This window comes from Myotis nattereri, assembly GCF_964212035.1.
Source record: "Myotis nattereri genome assembly, chromosome: 3".
In the NCBI taxonomy this organism is placed as follows: Eukaryota; Metazoa; Chordata; class Mammalia; order Chiroptera; family Vespertilionidae; genus Myotis; species Myotis nattereri.
Genome location: NC_138077.1, coordinates 69,895,815 through 69,905,592, shown reverse-complemented (window position 1 = coordinate 69,905,592; position 9,778 = coordinate 69,895,815). Strand labels below are relative to the sequence as shown.

Below are 9,778 nucleotides of genomic sequence, written 5' to 3'. Positions count from 1 at the left end.
TATAGACTCAATGCTTTCTACCACAACAGGTTGCCATCCATCAGAAAATGTTTTCTGTTCAAGTCTTTCATTCACAAATTTACTGGTTTTTTTTTTCATCTTAACACTTACCATTCATTGGGGCCAGAAATTTTGTAGTTTGAGGTGCAACAGCAAAACTAGCATGAATTTATTTTTCCTTCTCTACAAATCACAGATAGAAGGTTCATTCTTACCATAGATCTTAGCCACCTCAACATATAAATTTTGGGGGTTTTTTTTCTATTAAATCAAGAACTTTTTACCTTTTCACCTAAGGAAACACATTAGAGTATCTCTGGCACATTTGAATTGCCAGCATCACTGCTCTTGTATTTGGAGCCATCATTTAGAAAAATAAGGGTTGTCCTAGCCGGTTTGGCTCAGTGGATAGAGTACTGGCCTGTGGACCAAAGGGTCCTGGGTTCGATTTCAGTCAAGGGCATATAGCCCGGTTGCAGGCTCTTCCCCAGCCTGGGCCCTGGTCAGGGCACGTGCAGGAGGCAACCAATCGATGTGTTTCCCTTAAATCAATGTTTCACTCTGTTTTTCCCTCTCTCTAAAAATCAATGGAAAAATATCCTCGAGTGAGGATTAAAAAGAAAAAGAAAAATAAGGGTTACTTGAACACAAGCACATATATGGACAGCCGATCTGACAACCAAGATGGCTACTAAGTGACCAGTGGTCTGATAGCCTATTGTGGACACGCTGGCCAAAGGGATGGGTGGGTAAGAGGAGGGCACGGGAGATTATATCACAGCTCCTGAGACCAGCGAGCAATTTAAAACTTAAATTGCTTACTTCTGAAATTTTCCACTTAATATTTTCAGACTGTGGTTAATGACAGGTAACTAAAAACATGAAAAACGAAACCACAGGGAAGAGACTACTGTAATCCAAATACAAAGAAAGCAACAACAAAAAAGGCTGAGCCAACACTTAGAGTCTTTATTGCAGGCTCTGTCGGTCACACTCAAGACAGGAACAGTGACAATCAAACTGAGCGTGACCTAAAGTCAGCCCAAAATTCCTAAATTTTTTAAGAGCTTTGCTGAAGTATAATTAATATATAAATAACTGCATGTATTTACTGTATATAAATTTTTCATTATTTGTTTTTCTAAATATATAAATTGTTTTGATCATTTAAAGATACCCCAAACCTCACAATCTCTCCTTATGAGATCGCCCTAAGAGTACGTTGCCATCTCTGCATACTGTGCTTTGTGAGAGACAGATTTCCAGCAAGGACAGCTGACATGCTGAGATCTCAGTAAAAAACAAACAAACAACAAGCAAGAAGAATGGTGCATAACGTGAGTTATATTTCATAGAAGAAAGGAACCCACAATTTGTAAAACTATTTTTTTAATATATTTTTTTATTTCAGAGAGGAAGTTGAGGAGAGATAGAAACATCCATGAGAGAGAATCGCTGATCGGCCGCCTCCTGCACGACCCCCTTGAAGGGACATTTGAGCTGTGCTTTTCGGTGTTAGCCATACTTCTTTTAAAAAATCTGCAGCGGTTGTGCTGTGACTTCCTGTGACCTGCAGTCCTGGTCTGCACTCGCACTGCCGCCAGCCATGGAACCCCATCCCCGCCCCGCCTTCTGGCCCCTGCCCTCAGCGAGGGCTGGTTCTGTGAGATGTGCAGCCTGTGGGCGACCTGACCCTGTCCCTGCAGGTGGAGCCACTGCTACACCATCAGCACTCGCGGTACCAGGATATCCTTGTCTTCGGCAGCGAGAGCCATGGCAAAGCCCTGGTGTTGGACGGTGTCATCCAGTGCCCGGAAAGGCACGAGTTCTCCTCCCAGACGATAGCCGACCTGCAGCTCTGCAGCCACCGCAACCCACGCAAGGTGCTGGTCATGGGGATGGGGATGCGGGTGTCCCGCAGGAGCTGGGGAAGCATTCCTCTGTGGAGTCCGTGGTCCAGTGCCACATGGACGAGGATGTCATTCAATTCTCTAAGGTCCTGCCGGGCATGGCGGTTGGCTGCTCCAGCTCAAAGCTAATCCTCCACGTGGGTGAAGGTTTCAAGTTCATGAAGCCGAACCAGGACGCCCTCGATGTTATCACTGACTCCTCGGACCCCATGGGGCCTGCCGAGAGCCTCAAGGAGTTCTGTTACCAGCTCATGAAGACGGCCCTCAAGGAGGAGATGCACGTAGGTCACTCTTAGCCAGGGTGGGCTACGCCTACGGCACCATCCCCACTTACCCCAGCGGCCAGATCACCTTCATGCTGTGCAGCAAAAACCCAAGCACCAGTTTCCAGGAGCTGGTGCAGCAGCTGATGCAGAAGCAGGGGGAACAGATGCAGCTGACACTACGACTCTGATGTGCACCGGTGGCCTTTGTTCTGCATGAGTTTGCCTCGGGGCCCTGAGTGATGTGAACTGAGCCCAGATGCCACTGCTGACACTGCCCAGGACCTCAGGCCAGGTTGCCAGCACACCCACCAACCAAGTGTTACAGGCCCCAGAATGCTGCTTGGCCTGCACTGTTTGCTGGACTGTCTCTCTCTCTCTGTGGTGTTCAGCCTGCAAGCCTATACCAGCTGTGTCTGTCACTCTCTGTCACCCTCACTCACCAAACACATGCATTTATAACAGCAACAAAATGTGCAGCCATAGTGCACATGCAAGCATGCCATTTTCCTGCTTACCTGTATTCTGTTTATTTCCACATTATTTTAATATTAATGAAGTGATTTTACATTCAAATGAGTTTAATATTAAAATTACTACTATCTATAGTTAATGTCAAAACAATATAAAAGGATGCTGTTGCCCTTGACTCCCTTTCTAGAGAAACTACAATGACCAGTTTCTTGCATAATCTTTAAGCAATAGCCTATAGATTGAATAAGTTAATATACATGAAGTGCTTAGGACATTGCCTAACTCAAACCAAATCTCATGTTTGCTGTACTAGTGAAAGAGGAGGTGGTAGTACTGGCAGTAGAGTGATGTAAGGTGTGCATTTACCAACCTCAATCTTTTTTTTCTAAATATATTTTTATTGATTTCAGAGAGGAAGGGAGAGGGAAAGAGAAAAGGAAAGATCAATGATGAGAGAGAACTATTGATCAGCTGCTTCCTGCATGCTCTCTACTGGAGATTGAGCCCACAAACTGGGCATGTGCCCTTGACTGGAATTGAACCCGCAACCCTCAGTCCACAGACCAATCTTCTATCCACTGAGCCAAGCCAGCTAAGGCCTCAATCTTTTTTAGTTGCTAATTATAACTATAATATAGTACCTTGAACTTTCCCTTACAGAAGGGACAATGAATAACAAGTTACTGTGATTACCATAACCTCCTAAACTAATATAAGAAACAAATGCAGAAATTAGATGTCAAAAAACAAATTATTTATAAAATGCTGCATACCCCAAGATCTAAATTAGAGCATTAGTGAGAAATGGGAAGGCTTGTGCTAATTAGATGTTGAGTGTGGAGGAGGAGTCATAATATTATTCAGCTTTTTTTCTAGTTAAAGGTAAATACTAGAAACTTAACACTTAGCAGTCACTGGCACTTCCAAATGAAGTCTCTGCTCAAAGATGAGGCAGACTACACTGATTACCTCAATATTTTGTATAGTATATGCTAAATAGTGGAGGTAACTTAATTTCAGTAACTTATCTCATAGGTTTTAAGAGAAATAAATTTGGGTCCATGATGCCACAATTCAAACTCCAAGGGAACCATAACTCTTTTAGTTGGTGGCTCAGTTAGTTGGAGTGTCATCCCATGTACTGAAGTCTCGGGTTTGATTCCTGATCAGGGCACATAAGTAGGTTTCAGGTTCTATCCCCAGTTGGGGCAAGTACAGGAGTCAACTGATCAATGTTTCTCTCTGTGTGTTGAGGCTAAAAAATAAAAATGGGTAACATATTCAGATGTTGGGTCTCAACATTAGAGTTGCATCATTGCTTTTATGCATCCTGTATTTGCCTGTAGACTGAAACTTTGGTACTGAGAAATTACAATGTCAAAATTTCAAATAGCAGCTTGCCCAATAGGGGGTACTCCCGAAATAGAATTATTTACAGTAAAATAACTACTTGGAAAAAATAGCATTTGAGGCAGAAATACCTGAGGGAACTGCAGACTCATGTGATTTTTGGGTAAGTCCTAATTCTTTGGATGCATTATCAAAATTATTACTGAAGTTGTCATTGAACTTGCAGACTCCTTTTACAGAATTATCTAAGGAACATAAATCACAGATGTTAGCATCTTGGTGGGACACCAAGAACTATAACAGTACAATCCACTGCCTTGAGGAAACACAAGCGATACCCTTAATGCAAACTTAAATTACAATAAAATGTAGTATTTACAATGAGAATTCAGACAAGACAGGCAACTCTCAACTTATGTGGGGAGTGCTTTGCTCTTTGGTCTTTTTATTAGAGGGGATGGGGTAGGCAGAGAAAAGTACATGGAGATGACAGGTCAAGATGAGAGGACAACTGGAACTAAAGCCTAGCAGTGAACAAGAGAAAGATTTTCTCGCCTGGCTAGTGTGGCTCAGTGGTTGAGCATCAACCTATGAACCAGGAGGTCATGAGTTCGATTCCCGGTCAGGGCACATGCGTGTTGCAGGCTTGATCCCCAGTGTGGGGTGTGAAGAAGGTAGCCAATCAATGATTACCTCTCATCATTGATGTCTCTATCTCTCTTTCACTCTTCCTTTCTCTCTGAAATCAATAAAAAATATATATTAAAAAAAATGAAAAAGACCTCTCTACTGCCAGTCAGGATTAGAAATTTGAAAAATAAATTTGAAAATAAAATAACAGATTATGAACAGACACGAACTTCCTATTAAGACAGTGGCAGAGGAAGACAGATTTCAAGCAGATGAGCTAAGTAAGGAAGAAAGCTCAAGCTTCTTTATTTGACAATAGAGACACTTTGGAGAAAATTTATACTAAACGTAAACCTTTCATAATCTTCCAAGGTTCCTGCCTGATAATTGTATAGATTCTCCTTCCTTTTCCGCACTTCTCCTGTCTACTAAAAATAATAGCTACTTTTTATTAAAGATCTGTTTTCTGCAAGGAGTTTTATAGGCATTCTCTCACCAAACAACCACCAGCCTGGTAAGAAAGCTCACTGTTGTTTTACTGATGAAGAAGAACTCACAGTTGGCAAGTGATGAAACCAGAATTTGCCCACTGCTCTGTTTAATTCCAACTTTAATATCCTTTTCAGTATGCCTTTAGAATTCAGAGAGACCAGCCTGGCTGGCGTGGCTCAATGCTTTGAGCATCAACCTATGAACCAGGAGTTTGAGGTTCAAATACCTGTCAGGGCACATGCCCCGGTTGCAGGCTTAATCCCCAGTGGGGGGCGTGCAGGAGGCACCCGATCAATGATTCTCTCTCTCATCACTGATGTTTCTCTCTCTCTCTCTCTCTCTCTCTCTCTCTCTCTCTCTCTCTCTCTCTCCCTTCCCTTCTGAAATCAATAAAAAATAAAGTAAAATTCAGAGAGTCTAAGGAGAGGCATGGGAGATCCTAATCTTCAATAGTGCCAATGGGAAAAGTTCTCGAGATGCCCCAATAACACATTTATTTATATGCAGTGAGTAGTCATCTGTACATTTCATGACCATTGTCTAAGTTGAAGGACAAGATTAATTTTTAAAAATAGGTATATCTCTAGCTAGTTTGGTTCAGCGGATAGAGCACAAGCCTGCGGACCAAAGATCCCGGGTTCAGTTCCCGTCCAGGGCACCATACCTTGGTTGCTGGCTCCTCCCTGGCCCGGGCCTTGATTGGGGCACGTGTGGGAGGCAACCAATCGATGTGTTTTTCTCACATCGGTATTGCTCTCCGTCTTTCCCTCTCCCACTCTCTTTAAAAATCAATGGAAATATATCCTCAGGTGAGGATTTAAATAAAATAAAAATAGGTATAAACCCTAAATCCCATCATTTAGCGTTCCAAAAGTACATTTTGCTAACAAGAAAGTGCCTGTGGCCTTTTAGGAAAGTCTTTTTTTTAATCTAAATAACTTTCAAGTAATGTTATATAGTTTATAATTTTGGCCATATAGCCACTAATTTGCCTTTGTATAAGAGATGATAACTAGCAGAAGGTAAGGAGTGTTTTCATCAAGTTGTATATTCTTCCCCACTACTGCATGCTTAGTATAAATTAATATCACAGCTCTGAAACCACACCATCAATTCCTGATGCTTTTAAAGACGGACCTGATAGCACTTTGCCCTAAGTCTATTTTGCCCTGAGAGCCCAGCGAAGCACTCTCTTGGGAAGGCTTTTAAGTGCCATTTGATCTTTCAGTTCTAGTCTCCCCGCCAGCCTGGGCTCCCTATAAAACACCGATGATTGGACAGCTGTGCCGTTAGCCATCAATAGCCTGAGTTCAGGGTAACCTCACTTTAGTTCTACAAAATATACTGCAGGTCACAAATACTCATATTCTCAAGCTTGTAGAGTTTGAAATGTAAGTAATAAAAGTGTCAAGCCCTGCCAGCGTGGCTCAGTGGTTGAGCATTGACCTATGAACCAGGAGGTCAAGGTTCCATTTCGGGTCAGGGCACATGCCCAGGTTGCGAGCTTGATCCCTAGTAAGGAGCATGCTGGAGGCAGCTGATTGATGTACTTTCACATGGATGTTTCTCTTTCTCTCCCTTGCTCTCACTCTAAAAATCAATTTAAAAAAAATTTTTTAAATAAAAGAGTTGTTGAGCCCTAGCTGGGTTGGCTCAGTGTATAGAACATCGGCCTGAGGACTGAAGGGTCTCAGGTTCAATTCCAGCCAAGGGCACATGCCCAGGTTGCAGGCTTAATCCCCAGTAGGGGGCGTGCAAGAGGAAGCCGATCAATGATTCTCTCTCATCATTGATGTTTCTGTCTCTCCTTCTCCTTTCCTCTCTGAAATCAATAAAAATATTTTTTTTAAAAAAAAAGAGTTGTTGGGAGACTGCGCCATCTTGGGTGGTTGTTGCCGGCATCCAGAGACCAGCTACTAACCTGGAAACAAGGGATCTCAAGCAGCGTGACTGCCTGAACTCAGACGAGCACTGCTTCTTCTCACGGAAAGGTTGGACATCCCCTAAAGGTGCGGTTTGCAGTTCGGGTTGGAGGGAGAACCGAGCTCGCGCGCGCGGGGAGGAATCTGCGCCTCACAGAGTCCGCAGCCATTGGGACCAGCGTGACCCGCGAGTGGGGAAGGGGCCCCACAGGGCTGCTGGCAGAAGAGAACGCGAAAAATGAGCCCATAGCTGGACTGGATGTAAAGGAGCAGCCTTGGACTTTGCCAATCTGCTGGCTGCTTGGTGCCAGGGGCGAGTGGGCGCGCGGAGACTGCGCGCGGAGACTGTGCGCAGACCTGGAAGGTGGAGGCTTGCGAATTCGCACAACTCTCAGGCTCTTGTTACAGTTCCCCTTAGATCTGTGCATTTGATTATTAAACCCAGCGCATGGGATTCCCCAGTTGGGGTCATTCGCAGAGCCTGTAGGGGAAAGCTCTTTTTGGGGAGCCTGGGAAACAGCGGACAGTGGCAAGGAACCAGCTCTGGGCAGTGGTCTTTCCCGAATCAGTTCCAAATACCATAGAGGACAAAACCCTACTGATAGAGAGGACTTAGAGCCTCGGAGGTAAATCCAGACACACTGCCACCCAGAGGCAGAGCCACGAACTGTCTCTTTTGCTATCACAAATAAAGGCAGTCTGGTAAAAAAATACAACCTGCCTTAAAATCAGGTCTGTGGTTTACTGCACGGAGGGACAGTGTATCGCAGGGAAGTTCAACACTCCCCTGAATGCCTGGCAGGACTGAGGCGTGCCAAAAAGAAGAGTGGAAGATCTGAAGCACCTTCACTTCCGAATATTTTTATATATATATGTTTTTTAATTCTTTTTTCACCATTTCATTAAGAACCTATTTTACCTATTTTTTTTATTTTTTATTTTTTTCATCACCTGATTTTACCTTTTTAATTACTACATTTTTTAACCAGTATTATTGCTATCCTTTTACCATTTTTTCAAGGGTCATTTTATTTTTTATTATTTTTTTTAATTTTTCTTTATTTTAATTTGGGATTAGTGTTCTACACTCTATTTTCATCGTTCCTTTAGCATCATTTCTCTCTATCTCACATTTACCCTTAAGCCAAAACTCTCTTCCTCACTTTTCCCCTTTTGTTGTCCTGTTTCTCTTACCCTATTCCTGCTTTGGATTTTACCTATTCCTTCTTTCTACCCACTGTCTAAATTTCACCCTACTTATATATCTAATTTCCAATCCCTCGCTCTCCCCATACAAATAGCCTCTTCCCCACCTCTATTTCATTCTCTTAAATTTTTTTTGTTTTTGTTGTTGTTGGGTTTTTTTGGTTTTTTTTTTTTTTGGTCTTTTTGTGTGTTTTTTTTCTCTCCCTTTTCCCAATCTCATTTCAGCACTCCTTTTTGTTTTTTATTTTTCTCTCTAATATTTTTCTCTTTTTTCTTCTTTATCCCCTAATTCTCTTCGCTCGGGGGGGTCACCTTTATTTGGGGTTATTAATATCGTGAATGCATTTAGTTCGGTGCCTTGTACGTTGTGCCTTGTTGTGTTGTGTTTTGTGCCTTTGAATCAGCGCAACAGAGAGAGATCTACATAACCAAACACCTTGAGAAGAGAAATCATGGTGAAACAAAGAACCAACCCAAATATGAAAGAAAAACAGGCATCATCAGAAAAGGAAGTAAACGAAATAGAGGCAATGGAGGCAAGCAACCTGTCAGAGAAAGAATTCAGAGTAATGGTCATAAGGTAGATGAAAAGAATGGAAGACCAATTCAACAATATGTGTAGGAACCAAGAGGAAATGAAGAAGAACCAAGAGGAAATGAAGAGAAACCAAGAAGAAATGAAAAACGACATCACTGCCATAAAGAACTCAATAGAAAGCATCAACAGTAGACTAGAAGAAGCAGAGGACCGTATCAGCGAGCTAGAAGACAAGGTAGAAAAAAATACCCAAACAGAACAGCTTCTAGAAAAAAAAAATTAAAAAGCAGGAAGAGAGCCTAAGAGAACTCTGGGACAATGCTAAACGAAACAACATCCGAATAATAGGGGTGCCAGAAGGAGAGGAAACTGAGCAAGGAATAGAAAACCTGTTTGAAAAAATAGTAACAGAAAATTTCCCTGATATAGGGAGGAAAAAACTCACACAAATCCAAGAAGCTCACAGAGTCCCAAACAAAATGAACCCGAAAAGACCGACACCAAGGCACATAATAATTAAATTGGCAAACACCAACGACAAAGCAAGAATCTTAAAAGCAGCCGGAGAGAGACAGAAAGTTACCTACAAAGGATCCCCCATCAGACTAGCAACCGATTTCTCAACAGAAACACATCAGTCAAGAAGGGAATGGAATGAAATATACAAAGTCATGCAAAGGAAGGGTCTGAATCCAAGAATACTATACCCAGCGAGGCTATCAATCAAAATTGAGGGTCAAATCAGGAGCTTCACAGACAAAAATGGTCTATGGGAGTTTATTACAACCAAACCAGCAATGCAAGAAATGCTAAAGGGTCTGCTGTAAATAGAAAAAACAAGAAACAAAGAAGGAACGCAGCGGTAAAGAACAAAAATGGCGACTAACAAGTTTCTATCAATAATAACTTTAAATGTAAATGGATTAAATTCCCCAGTCAAAAGGCATAGGGTAAATGAGTGGATAAGAAAACATGACCCAGGAAGAACCAAGA

General features: G+C 42.3%; 1 pseudogene across 1 annotated transcript; it reads left to right on the top strand.

Moving 5' to 3' along the window:
- Nucleotides 1–861: 861 nt before the first annotated feature.
- LOC308515378 (spermidine synthase-like) lies at nt 862–2,426 on the top strand (annotated as a pseudogene). Its single transcript has 2 exons — nt 862–868; nt 1,577–2,426. The product of its transcript is annotated as a spermidine synthase-like (transcript).
- Nucleotides 2,427–9,778: the final 7,352 nt, after the last annotated feature.